The 14,307-nt window shown below is 45.8% G+C and overlaps 1 non-coding gene across 1 annotated transcript; it reads left to right on the forward strand.

The window, feature by feature from the left end:
* Positions 1-1,884: 1,884 nt before the first annotated feature.
* On the forward strand, positions 1,885-2,067 carry LOC119454677 (U2 spliceosomal RNA). Its single transcript, XR_005192615.1, has one exon. It is a non-coding gene; the product is annotated as a U2 spliceosomal RNA (small nuclear RNA).
* Positions 2,068-14,307: the final 12,240 nt, after the last annotated feature.

Genomic DNA, 14,307 nt, shown 5'->3' on the forward strand with positions numbered 1-14,307 from the left:
AGAATACCGCCCAGCTCTCCCGATGTAAAGAAGGGAGGGAGTTGTCTGAGCGAATTAAAAAGTGAGAAGAGAGTGCTCAGCAGCATTCCCAGTATTTGAGGAGTACGTTGACATATTGGCCTTCACTTTAAACGCTGGTATGTCACGTCTCTTCAAAATGTGGTTTTAGATAGCTTCACTGGTCATTGTATGTTCTTGTGCATGGCAAATCAGTGAAATGTTTTGAAGGCGATAGTGAGAGCAGTATGTTTTTGTGCCTTGAGTCAAATGAAGCATTCTTTTATAGCCACAAAAATGTCAGAACTGAACATAAAAACGAAAGTATTGGAGTTACCTGGGCCTATTATTTTGTTACCTTACGAGCCCCCTCCTTGAATTAATGAAGACGATTCGCCGGGCGTATCCCACACGTACGACCGCGTGAGGCACCGGTTTTTCTGGCATGGTCTGTACTGATCTGCTCGATGCTACGTTGATGCGTGTGACCTTTGCCAGCGACGTGAACGCCCGTCACGCCCCGTCAGAATATAAAACCAACACCACACGTTTACGGCACACTAAAGTTTCAAAAAACATTGAGTTTCCGCACTTAAATCTGCATTTAGGAATTAGGGGAAAATATAATGCGTGCCTTCAGTAAGAGTTCTCAGTTACCTCTGAACTTACTATATGCATGGTTATGTAGTCATGAGCCTCAGAAGGCAAGGACAGATCACGGGAAACTCAGTGTCAGAAATGATTAAGAATATCTAGACGTGGGTAAAGCTTGGATTTCGGTAAAGTACGCTCAATAGAATGGACAACCAGGCTAGTTTGTGGGTATTCTTTATGTGTATCGCAACGCAATACACTGCAAGGATGTATCGCGCTGCGTTAGTAATAATTATTTTCTTTCAATTAACAAACGACGTCAAAATGATTACTTCGTTATTCTTATATCATGGACCTTAAGAGAACGGACATCTTGGAACAATTAGCACTTGGCCAGAATTTGTTAACTACCAACTACAATATGACAGTGAGCGGCTAATTAATACCAAGATAATAACGAGTCTAGCTTTTCTAACAGGTTGATTGATGTTAGTTTTGAACTTTGTACGCCCCATGTTCCATGTGATCATCTATCTTCAGAAAAGCTGCGGGATCAGATACATATGGTTTCCAGAGGGACAAGTTCTTCGCTAATGACGTTCCAGATAAAGTATTCACAAACATAGCAATAATTTGCGATCAACGACAGATTTTCATCACATGGCAAAAATAGAAGGTCAAACACAGCGCCTGTCCTATGTTCGACCTTCTTTTTGTGTCATGCCCCTTGTTTGCGCCCTTAATACTTAATTAACGACTGTCGCCTACAGGCGACAGTCGTCAATTACCGTCAAGTACCGGAAAAAATTGTTCTTGCTAGTTTTAGAATTGACTATAAAATATACACAGCATGGCGCAAGTACGATCGTTGCGCGAACCTGAGGCGAAAATGCAGTGCTATTCCACTCTGTGAAGTGGGATGAACCAGCGAAAATATGTATGCGGCGATTGACCGTTTTCGGGATCGGAGCCCCATGGACGGTTCGCATTTCTTTTCGCCTCACGGTCCTGGCGAGCAGCACGCTTACGCGTGACGTCCGCGCCCGCTAATCGTTGGTGGTCTGCTTCCGCCGCCACGGCGCCCACTCCCCTTTTTTGTTCCCGCCATCGTTTTTGGTAGGCACGCTGTTCTTCAGACCGTACAACACGCGGCCTACCCCATTTACAGTGATATCAGGACTGAGGAAATGAGCCTACGTAGAGCATGGCGTCAGGATGGAGAAAACACTTACATTGGTAACCACTAGTTTGAATACGCGGGATGGCGTACACGTGTATGATGCGAACGTAGACATGGCCGACGCGGGTCAAAGTGTACTATCTGTTTTTATCAACTTAATATCTGATACGAGTTGTATTTGGACCCAAGATGTTGAACTTACTTTTGCAAGTTGGCGTAGTACTTCTAGCCTCTTTCACCTCCACCGCGGGTCGACCCGGTATTTCACAACCTGCGGGATTTTTGGTCCACGGATATCGATCTGCTGGGTACTAGCCATATACAGCTTCGCTGTAAAAAAACAAAAAAAAAACAACATTCGCGCTTAAAATGGGGTACGATCAGACACCGAGAACACCATCTCGTCCAGTGCACTCTGTATTGTCCAGTGCTTCTCCTCCTTATTTAACACATAAAAATGTATAGGGCGCTTAAGTTCGCCGTATTTGCAATATAGCGTGTTTTATTTAATAATTCGTAGTTAGAAAGTTATGTTTTTGGTTGCACGAGCAGCGAGTGACACTTTTGTTTCTTAAACAGCGACTTCCGTCGCGCGCTATGCTCGGGAGAGAGAAAGAGAAAATGACAGCGAGATAGAAACAAATTGTAGCAGCACCACCGAGGCAACGCGCAGAGGTGCTGCCGAAGCCCATCCGCGCTTCTCCGTTTCCCCGCATTAGCCCCGAACGCTCGCGGTGTCCTTAACTGCAGCAGGCACCACTGGCGGCGGCTCGGCCGAGCTCCCACCAGCCGCGCGCTACTGGGCATGCGCTGTGACGTCAATCCGACGTGTCGTCTGCTGCGCACCACCCGTACATTGTGCATAGCTTTCGCCTGACTTCGCCTACGTGTTCTCGAACTGCAAGTGCTTCGTGAGGCATTCCCCGATGCCACAGATCACGAGGGAATGCTTATACACTTGGTATAGCTTAGCATCATTTGGCATTACTTCGTATAACTTAGCATCATTTCGTATAGCCAGGACCAGCCAGGAACCGATCATCTCCGCAGTGTCTTTAGCTTTGCGGCACTAGTGGAAGCTACCCCGTATTTTTCTTGTATGTTTAAAGGTTTGCAAGGTCAGATGCTTCATTTAAGCGAACGGTTTTGAGTTGGATGAAATAATTACGCACTTACCAAACAAATTCCTTATAAGCAAAAACGAAGCAGCGAATGCGAACATCTCTATCATACATATCCCAACTCGTAAGCTTTTTTATTGGTAACACTGAGATAACCAGTGAAGTCAGTAATAATGATAGCACAGCAGACATTGTTAGAGTTTGCGAAATTGTGCTTGTTGGATGTACTCCCTGAAGTGGCTCACGAAATCTAATAATACATCACTCGCCATTTTTACTGCGGAGCGGTATATGTCTACCATCCCATAGATTTTGAAATATGTGTGTCAAAACTCCGGCTCCCTCTCCTTCAAGTTCGTTTCCCGACCGTTCCGTTTGCCATGAAAGTAGACCGCGAGGACGCCGGGCATAGTGTAGTGCAGTTTACATCGTTTACATCAAGAATTCACCAGCATTATCTGTGCCTGTGCCATACTTCACTTTATAAACACAATGCTAACCTAGCAAAACACAAAGTTAATGCAACGAATGCATTAGGGGACACCAACGCCGAGGTGCGAGTGCCACTTCCAGGCACTTAAAGGAATACGGACACGAAATCTGGACATTTTACAAAAATGTTGAAAATGAATCCTCAGGGTGTGATTACACCGAAAAGAAGTAGTCACTTAGCTCATTTTTGAGCCGATAACTTCATTTTTGGCGTTTTTGTGAGCGCGCGCCTCGCCGCCTGACCCGCAGGAGTTGGAAGGCGTGACGTCACGACACCCTCGTCGGATAGGCAGCCGGCCGGATGCAGTCATTCGAAGCGCGCCAACGCCGCCATCGCGAGCATAGATTCGAGTTCTGGTGCCTCTACCAGCGATGAGTGCACGTCTGAAGACGAAGACCATTACAACATGGCAACAAATACTACCGCTTACGGTTGCGAGCCATCCGTGTCAAGCGACGAAGAGCAGGCGGCCGTGGAAGTGCCGGTCAGGTTTTCGCGAACCGTAGGGCAAAGATTTCGCTCTGCACCAGAAACTTGTGCAAGAACTATTTGTCATTTCCTCTCTAAACTTGTTTTTTCAAGAGCGCATGCAGGCGAGGCAGCTGCGGGCTACTTCGGCACTGCGTGGATGACTGAATAGTAGTTTTTGCCGTCGGCGTGAGCAACGCTGTGAGGTATTTGTACCTCCAAGACTCTCACGTCCACTTCGCCAGCCGACCGACAGATGGCAGCACCAGTCTGGCGTTCTCCCCAATTTTTCCGGCTTTTAGCCAGTGGAGAAGCAGAGCTGTGTGTGTCTGATCTCGTGAGTCGCGCTCGCTGGTCTTGTATGGTTTTACTATTTTCTTCTTGCCCAGCCTCGAGCATCTCCCCCAGCCTCGCCCTCACACTGCTCAAGAAGGCTGCAAGTGAATGAAAACAGTACCGACATCTTTTCGCTTGCTCTTTTCAAACGCGCCGCTGATCATTTGTGCCTTGCGTTTTCGTGAGAAGACCGATGGCACAGCGTCAGGCTTTAGGCGTTGCCTTTTGAGCGGCATGCCGAGGCTTTTCAGCACAGCCGGGCTGGTCACATAATCATCGTCGACTAAGTGGTCCGCGCAAATCAAGTCATATTTAGAGGTCTGTAGGCTGTGCGTGATGGCTGACAGACAGGTGTTCAAAGTTTACGCACCTTCTCGTCTCTGGGAAACGTGTGCGACGGCATGTCACGACCGACGATGCTGTTATAACAACAATGTCTGGGCATTTCCTTCCGCCGCGACGAAAGGGTCAATACCGAGCAACGGCCCCAGGAAGGCGCATGTAAGACGCACCACCTGCGTGGAGCGCCGACGGAGATAATGCTTCGGACGGACCACGTGCGAAGATCGCCGAAAGGGGTTTTAAACAAACGCTGCAAAGGACCTACACCCCCGGAAACACTGCGACGGCTGTGGCCGACTTTAGGCACGCGTGCGCGGGTGGGTGTTTTCACGTCAAATTTCAGCTTCTGACGGCGGCCGCTTGGACGCAAGGTGCAACAAAAAATCCCCCAAAAAGATGTTGCTGATTCTTTTTTTCAAAGCAGCTTGTTGTATTTGCCATTTTCAACAGTTCAACTTTTGTTCCGACACAAAAAACCACCCGGCAACTTTTGTGTCCGTATCACTTTAAGGATTGGGGTCCGCGTTCAGGTTTTATTTTTTTATTTTTCTTTCAATTGTCTTGGTGACGCTATTCCGCATGTTCAGACGCACTATATGAAGAGGCCAACATTACTTGCGTAACAAATCGCAATGGCCAGGCAGCTATAATTTATAATATTTGCTATTAAAATTGTTTAATAGCGAAGCTGTTTATGCCAGCCGTAATTTGTGGTTCGTATCAAGAAACTATCATAATCGGTAATGAAGAAAGGAATAAAAGAAAAGAAACTTTCCTGCTGAGGCGGGATTCGAACCCGCGTATGCACGGTACAAAGGCGACCGCCTATTCCGCATGTTCAGACGGACTATATGAAGAGGTGAACATTACTTGCGTGACAAATCGCAATGATCAGGCAGCTATAATTTATAATATTCACTATTAAAATTGTTTAATAGCGAAGCTGTTTCTGCGTTTCCAACCATGGATGAAATGCTGCGCCCAGTCATATGTAACTTCCTCAGGAGTCTATGTACTTGTGGACTATGGGTTATATTGTGTTTGTGACTGTTAAAGCAAGTCTACAGAAATGTCGTACTAAATTTGTTAGTAGCTGTGAACTCCACTGCATCTTGTGTCTGCGACCGCTGAAGCCAGCCTGCAGCAAGCGTTTGTATATAGTGTAACCGCCAAGATACCTGTGACCTTTTCAGAAGTGTTTGTATCTGCAACCACGGAAGAACAGCCACATTCAGTTTCTGGTAACTTCCTTTGAGGTCATGTGATATCCGTGAATTTTAGTGTGAGTTGTGTGCGTGACCGAGCTTGTGTTATCAAATCATTCAGTCCTATTTGTTTGCATTGATGAGCTTTACCAAAAACTGCTGAGTGCATTTGAAGATTGAACTTCTGATTTTCCCGCAGCCGTTTTATCGAAATAAATGTTGTATTTTTAACGATATGTTGTCAAATGATTGCACCTCCTACATAGCAGGCCTGTGAATTGCGCTTTATGAAATCATGCTACATGGACCGACATTTCCATTGCCAAGCCCCGCGGCATGAAAGCGGTGATGCCAAAATCACTGCTGCTTACTCGGAAGCGTCCGCATTAGATTCTATGGCAGACGGGCAAGATAACATAGCATTACGGATCGAAGTGCACTGGCCTTTTGCTATGTATGAGGCGTAAGACAAACGTTTCAACGCGCTCGCTTCGAAGAACCGGTCAGCGGCACCCAATTCGTCATTAATGCTTTATCATTCACAACTCTTAGGTGGTCTCTGATATTTAATTATCCTAGCACCAAGAGAGCACTTATCTCACTATAGCACGTCGTGTGCAAAGCTCCCTTAGTGAGTAAGCTTCTCTCCCCTTAACAACTTCTCCACACAGACACAGATCCATCATTTGAATAAATTATTCTCTCCCTGTCAGAATTCGACATAGTCACCATATTTATTTTAGTTGATTTCTTTGTGTGTACAGAGCAACAGCCTTTCTTGACAGGTGCCCCTTGCTGACGTTCTTCTGCTGCCTAATTGGCCTTATAAATGACTCAAGAAAGCTTGCTGTGTTCGACTATACTTCTCAAGATTGATTCGCGACATGTTTTTCAAAATGTTTGGGATTTGCACGCCGTCCTTGTTATCAGAGAAATTAGAAACCTTTGACCTATTGAATATCAACGGCCGGTTCTTACGCAGCAAGTTTCTTAGAATTATCTTCGAAATTTTAAGTGATTGTGGATTTATTATATAATTAAAAACAAAAAATTCAAAATAAGTGCGCTAGACAGAGACAAACACGCCGTTCTTACGTAGCCTTATTCACTTGCTTAGGTTGCTTGTTTCCGTTGTATACGCAAATGTTATACGTAATTTGCAAATCATTGCAGGAAACTTGGAACGAGACAGCACGTCATTTTTAGAAAGCATTGGGTGCATATAACGATCGCGATCCTTCCTGATGTCGATGTTGAATAAATCGATTCTGATTCTATGGGCCGATAAGCAGTTGCACTAAAACTTGCTAGCCTGTAGGATCTTCCACCCCTCCCCCCCCCCCTCGCACCAAATTTTCTGGAATGTACAACGTATATATGCATTGTAACTTGCCTTTTAACGAAGAAAAGGTAATCTAACCATGCATGTTAAGCATCACAACACCACGAATACAAGCACTTTCCAATAAATGTTATTGCTGAAAACGCAAACAGCATGAATCCACGAACACTTCAGATGATGCGAATTACCTTGTATTGGGTTGAAATGTGCCTTGTGCCCTATACTCTTAGCAGAAATATGTATACACTGCTGATACTTTCAGGCCGAATCCACAGGAATAAGCTCAATGTTTACAAGAAACCACACTGTTACAAGAAACCACAGCGACCAATAGTAAAGTCTTTGTCAGCTGGTTTCTTTGTTCTGCCTGGTGAATAGTTAAATGGTGTCAGTGTGAAAAATTAAACATGGAGTCCCCCTTTTTGAGAAGTGACCATGAAAATAAATTTAGCACTTATATCACATTGATCTTGAACATGTTCAATCGTCGATCAACGTGCTAGAGAATGGCGGGAGCATGCACCTAGATTCAGTGCTACTACGCGGGCACTCTCGATTTCAATTGTGGTCGATTCGTACCGAGTAAATTGGAACCTAGAGTCAGGATCACGATGATAGCCTAAAGTCTACACACCCTTTTCAACATATTCAGCTAATTTGTCCAACGCTTTGAACTGGCTTGAACTCACTGGTACTCTAGATCTCCGCCACCTTGATCAGTATTATTGGAAACTGTAACAGTGATTATTGCAAGATATTGAAAAACTCAATCTATATTGGCCTTAATTTGTAGTCGAAGGTTTCTGTGTGACAGATGTAATAAACTGCATGCATCGTATTAAAAAGAAGATTGCACAGTAAAAACATTGGGCCAAATATATCCTACAATTTTAGAACTAGTCCAAATGCCAGCCGTCGAAATAATACCTCAATAAATTTCTGTCGTCATTCTTGCCATATAACATTGTTTACCCATTCCAGAAATATGTTTGTGGTGGAAGACGTAATTTTTACACCTAACTGCCTAAACCAAACAATTAAAAAGACAAGATTCGCCCCATGATAAAATTACGAGCGTGCGTAGAGCACGGTTCATCCCTTGAGCACAGCCTGCCAGGAGCCTTCAGCTTGGCCCCTATGCACATCACAATACAGGATTCCTTTCATGTCACTGTCGGCAAAGGTTTGAATACAAAGTGAAATACCTTCACCACAAATATCAGCACAGGAAAGTGACAAAAAATCTGTGGGTATATAATATCGTATGTACGCGCACGCAAGCAAAGAAACAATATGCCGAGAGCAGTGCAGCGCAGTTATATGTTGTATGCGTTTTTCTCTCACGATGTACTAACTTCCGTTCCTAGAGGTCTTGTCCCACTCTTGAGAAATGTTAAGAATATGCATGGCATACTACTGCCATTTACAATAACCAAATCTTAAAACCAGGCACAAGGAAGACAGCTTATGGCGCCGCCAGCTCAGGTTGGGTTGACTATCGCCAGGCAGTGCGTGCTGCTGCTTAGAATCACGGTTGAAATCTCATGGGCCACACCATTGGTACACGGTGCTTCCTAATGTAGACTATATGAGAGAAAACTTAGTTTTTAACAATTGTTTTCACTTTCTCCTTTATCCAATAATTCTGGAATTAACGTAACATATTTGTTTCCCAAGTTAACGAGCACTGTACCCGCAGGGGCGTCTGCGTAAGCAGGCGTTTGGTGTGTTGCGACACCACGGACCCGAGCACATAAGGGTTGGACCCTCTAGCGTGTAAATTGCGCGGCTTAGCCGTTTCTGGGGAAAGGGGGATCCTGGGGGCTGAGCCGATGCTGGGTGTTCGGACCTTTATGGCCCCCCGGCGGAGGCAACACACCTCTTCGGCCTCTGCTTCAAATAGACGGCACCCCCGGACTGACCCACCCGGGGGAAATCGGCAGTCGCTTTTTCCTGTCTTCCTCTCCAATCTTCGTCTTTTTCTCCCGCTTTTCATCTTTCCTGTCTTCTAATCTTTTCTATTCACTTCGACATTTCCTGGCGGCAAGGGTTAACCTGGTGTGGCTGTCCTACCTTGGGTATACCATATTGGGTTATAGTAACGGCATCATGCTGGCGCTGTGCAGACTTGTTTATATGTTCTGCCAGGTCCCCTTGTTGGGCTCCGTGGTGGGTGGCAGACGCCGTTGCCGAATAAATCACTTCTTTTCATGGGATCCTCAAACCCCTTTTCTACCGATCGTGCCTCGAAAAGGGTACGCACCGACGCAACCTCGCTATTCTGGCCCAAAAACAAAAAAAACTTTCCCAAAATTCCACGTCCTTCACTGTGAGCAGTCATCTACGAAAGCTAGAGCAATTTCCCCATTTCTTGTGGCCAAGTGCCTAAAAGAGACCATTGGAGCTGGTTATAAGGTAACAAAGATGTCAAGTGGAGATTTGCTCCTCGAACTAAAAGACAAGGAACAACACAACAAACTCGCACACCTCGTAGCTTTTGGTAACATACCTGTTTCTGTGAGCGCACATCGAACTATGAACACCGTGAAAGGCGTGGTATCAGATGAAGACTTAATGACAGTGAATGAAGAAGAACTCCTGGATGGATGGAAGGACCAAGGCGTAATCCACGTGCAGCGCATCAAAATCAGGCGGAATGACATCGAAATACCAAGCAATTAATACTCACTTTCAACTCAACTACTTTACCTGAGACTCTCGAAACCGGCTATGTAAAACTTCATGTTCGAGCTTATATTCCAAACCCGCGACGTTGCCTCAAATGTCAGAGATTTAGTCACGCATCCCAGAGCTGCAGAGGGCAGCTTATTTGCGCAAAGTGCGGCACAACCGCTCACTCTGCTGACGACTGCAATAATGATGAGCTACATTGTGCGAACTACGACGGCAGTCACCCTGCATACTCCAGAGCTTGTCCAGCCTGGAAGAAAGAAAAGGAAATAATTACAGTAAAAGTTAAGGAGAATATAACATTCCGTGAAGCTCGAGAACGGATCTCATCATTATTCTCACTGAAAACATCCTTCGCCGAAGTGGTGCAATGGGGGGCGGCACCACAATGGCCTCTGGTGGCAGCCCGGATCACGCCTAGCGTGCCAAGGTCAGCGCCATCCGCCCCTACGGTGGGAGCAGCCAACGCTGCCCTGCCATCTCTCAGTCTCCACACCAGTGACATCTACAAGCTCCGGCAGCAGCCAGGGCACCGCAGAGGCCACAGGGGTCCCTTCGACCTCCGGCCCGGTGGGGACGAAGAATTCGTCGCTCGAGATGAAGTCTACGCGACGCACACATCGCTCTCTGGAGCGAGTGTCCTAGTGCCTCGCAAGAGGCTATGGACACCAGTCCAAGCCAAACGGCGCAGGTAGCGTCGAAGGAACGGCGAGGTTCTCTCGACCGCTCCAAAAAAAGACAAAACACCAATTACAGGGCCTAACAAAGGCCCTGTAAAGTAAAATCACTCTCCTCCCTTTTGAGACACACAGCACCATTTATTTTCCTCCAACATGAACACAATAATGCAGTGGAATGTTAGGGGACTAATACACAACCTAGATGACATCCAAGAACTTATCAATAAATTTAATTCAAAGGTGCTTTGTGTTCAAGAAACACACCTAAACTCCAGAAACACCAACCTCCTACGTCAGAATATTGTTTTCCGAAGAGATCGCGAGGATTCTGCCGCATCATCTGGTGGTGTGGCCATCACACTCTACAGAACTGTAGCCTGTCAGCAACTTCCACTCAATACGGCACTTGAGGCGGTAGCCGTTCGTGCTGTACTTCTGGGTAAGCTCATAACCATTTGCTCGCTCTACATACCCCCACATAATCCTTTACACAAGCATGAATTACAGTCATTTATAGATGAATTACCAGAACCATGCCTCGTTCTTGGCGATTTCAATGCACACAGCAGCTTCTGGGGCCACACGCGTATCGATGCGCGAGGACGCCTAATCGAACCATTTATTTTCTCCTCTGGTGCGTGTCTCCTGAATAAGAAGGAACCCACCTACTACAATCTCGCAAACAAAACGTTTTCTTCCATTGATCTCAGTGTAGCTTCCCCGTCTATATTTGCTGAACTTAAATGGGAAGTTATAAAAAATCCTTACGGGATGACCACTTCCCAATACTGCTGAGATCACCACTACAAAACGAACCTCCACCACAGGCACCCCGTTGGAAGTTGGATACGGCAGATTGGGGAGAAATTCCAAAGTCTTACAAGTAGTATCTCGTGGTCTGACATATCTTCGCTGGGAATTGATGCTGCTGTCGAGTATCTTACATCTTTTATAATTATTGCCGCTTCTGGATGTATACCTGAAATAAGTGGTGCGACCTGCAAACGCCGTGTCCCATGGTTGAACGACGAATGTCGGAACGCTCGTAGGAAACAGAACAAAGCGTGGGGGTTGCTACGCGACTCCCCAACTGCGAAGAATCTTGTCAATTTTAAGAATATAAAATCGCAGGGCAGAATAACGCGTAGACAGGCCAGGAGAGAGAGTTGAGAGAAGTTTTTATCAGGCATCAACTCGTATACAGAAGAGGGCAGAGTCTGGAAGAAAGTTAATAAGGTAAAAGGGCTACAAACTTATTCACTCCCGTTGGTAAATACACAAGGCGACAGTCTGGAAGCCCAAGCTCACTGCCTGGGAGCATGATTTGAACATGTGGCCAGCTCATCCCATTATTCACAAACATTTAAAAGACACAAGGCTGCAATAGAAAAACAGAAACTACAAAGAAAATGTACCGGACACGAGGCATACAACCAGCCATTCTGCATTGCTGAGCTGTATGTATCGCTTAGTTGCTGCAACAAGTCGGCCTCAGGCCCTGACCGCATAGCTTATCAAATGCTGAAACACCTTCCCCATGAAACAAAGAAAACTCTGCTCTCCCTATACAATGCTATATGGACCTCCGGAGAGATTCCCTCTGCCTGGAAAGAGGCAATTGTCATTCCTATACTGAAGCAGGGCAAATACCCATCGTCTGTTTCAAGTTACCGGCCTATAGCACTAACCAGCTGTCTCTGCAAACTGTTCGAAAAAATGATAAACCGACAACTAATACATTTCCTTGAATCAAACAAACTGCTTGACCCGTACCAATGCGGGTTTCGAGAGGGTCGATCCACCGCCGACCATCTGATACGTATTGAGACGCAAATTCGTGAAGCTTTTGTCCATAAACTGTTCTTTCTGTCTGTATTCCTTGATATGGAAAAAGCCTACGATACCACATGGCGGTTTGGAATACTTAGAGACCTCTCACATGTTGGTATACGTGGTAACATGGTAAATTTCATGGAAAGTTATTTATCTAATCGCACATTCTGTGTTCGTGTGGGAAATGCTGTATCAAGACCATTTGTGCAGGAAACTGGAGTGCCACAGGCCGGGGTGCTCAGTTGCACTCTCTTTATCGTAAAAATGAGTTCTTTGCGTCTGTATATCCCAAGAAACATGTTTTATTCTGCATACGTCGATGATGTACAGATAGGTTTCCCTTCGTGCAATCTCGCAGTCTGTGAGCGGCAGACTCAACTTGGTCTGAGTAAGGTGTCTAAGTGGGCAGACAAGAATGGATTTAGCCTTAACCCACAAAAGACCACCTGCGTCCTGTTCTCCAGAAAGAGGAGTCTTCACCGCGATCCCGACATTGAGTTTCAGGGACGTGTGGCCGTAAAAAGGGAAACATAAATTTTTAAGTGTGATTCTAGATACGAAGCTTACGTTTGTGGCACACATACGGTATCTGAAAAACAAGTACATGAAAACAATAATTATTCTAAAAGTGTTGTCACGCACGGCTTGGGGTAGTGACACACAGTGTCTTTTGAATTTGTACAAGAGCCTCATACCCACAAGATTAGATTACGGCGCCATAGTGTACCATTCCGCTACGCCAAGCACCCTTACGACGCTGGATCCTGTACACCATCTAGGCATCCGCCTAGCCACTGGTGCCTTCAGGACAAGTCCTGTGGCAAGCCTGTATGTAGAGGCGGACATGTAGTCGCTTGATATACAACGTTTATCCTTAAGCCTCACCTAATTCCTGAAAGTAAATTGGAACCCGGAACATCCGTCCTTCTCAACCGTAAATGATATGACCAGTTCCACACACTTTAATAACCGGCCAACAGCAAGAGAACCCTTTTCACTACGTGTAAGAAAAATTTGTGAAGAAATGGACATCCCACTATTTGAAAATACTCTGATGGCCCCAGCAAAGCCAGTGCCACCGTGGCAGTGGCACCTCATAGAGTGTGATACTTCGTCTGTAGAGGACACAAAAGATGCTCCAGAAGCACATATCCGGATGCATTTTGTAGAAATCCAGTTCAAGTACTCGTCCTGCACTCAGTTTTATACTGACGCTTCCGAGTCACATGCAGGGGTATCTTATGCAGTAGTCGGCCCACCGTTCTGCGAGTCCGATGTACTGCACCCGGAAACAAGCATTTTTACGGCTGAGGCCTATGCACTTTTATCGGCTGTGAAGAGTATAGGCAAATCCAAACTCAAAAGATCAATAACATTTACAGACTCCCTAAGCGCCGTAAAAGCCCGTCATGACTCTACATAGACACAAAAACCCTGTACTTATTGAACTGTATTCTGCTCTGTGCAAGGCATACCTGTCTAACCAGCATATTATTATATGCTGGGTGCCTGGCCATAGAGGCATCGAGGGCAATGTTCTAGCTGATGAAATGACCACATCAACTACACCGCGAGCGCTTAACCCTACCGCTTCAATCCCTGCCAGAGATCTCAAGCCCTACTTGAGAAAGAAACTTCGAAGCCACTGGCAGCGCTTGTGGGATGCCGAAACGAACAATAAGCTCCACTTAGTTAAGCCACAGATAGGTCCCTGGCATCCCGTTACGAAAGTACGAAGAACTAATGTCCTATTCTCTCGTCTGAGAATAGGACATACATACGGCACCCACAATTTTCTCTTAACGGGAAATGACCCGCCAACTTGTGGTAGATGTGGAGAAAGGCTTACCATGCTCCACGTCCTCGTGGAGTGCAGGGAAGCCGAAAGAGAGATAAAAAGGCACTTTCCTCTAGCATACCGGTACCGTCTCCCTCACCATCCGGCTATGTTTCTTGGCGACGAACCTCTCTTTGACAATAAGGCTGTCCTGGATTTTCTGAGCGATGTAGTATTGCATGTTATTT

The sequence above is a fragment of the Dermacentor silvarum genome, chromosome 5, assembly GCF_013339745.2.
Source record: "Dermacentor silvarum isolate Dsil-2018 chromosome 5, BIME_Dsil_1.4, whole genome shotgun sequence".
In the NCBI taxonomy this organism is placed as follows: Eukaryota; Metazoa; Arthropoda; class Arachnida; order Ixodida; family Ixodidae; genus Dermacentor; species Dermacentor silvarum.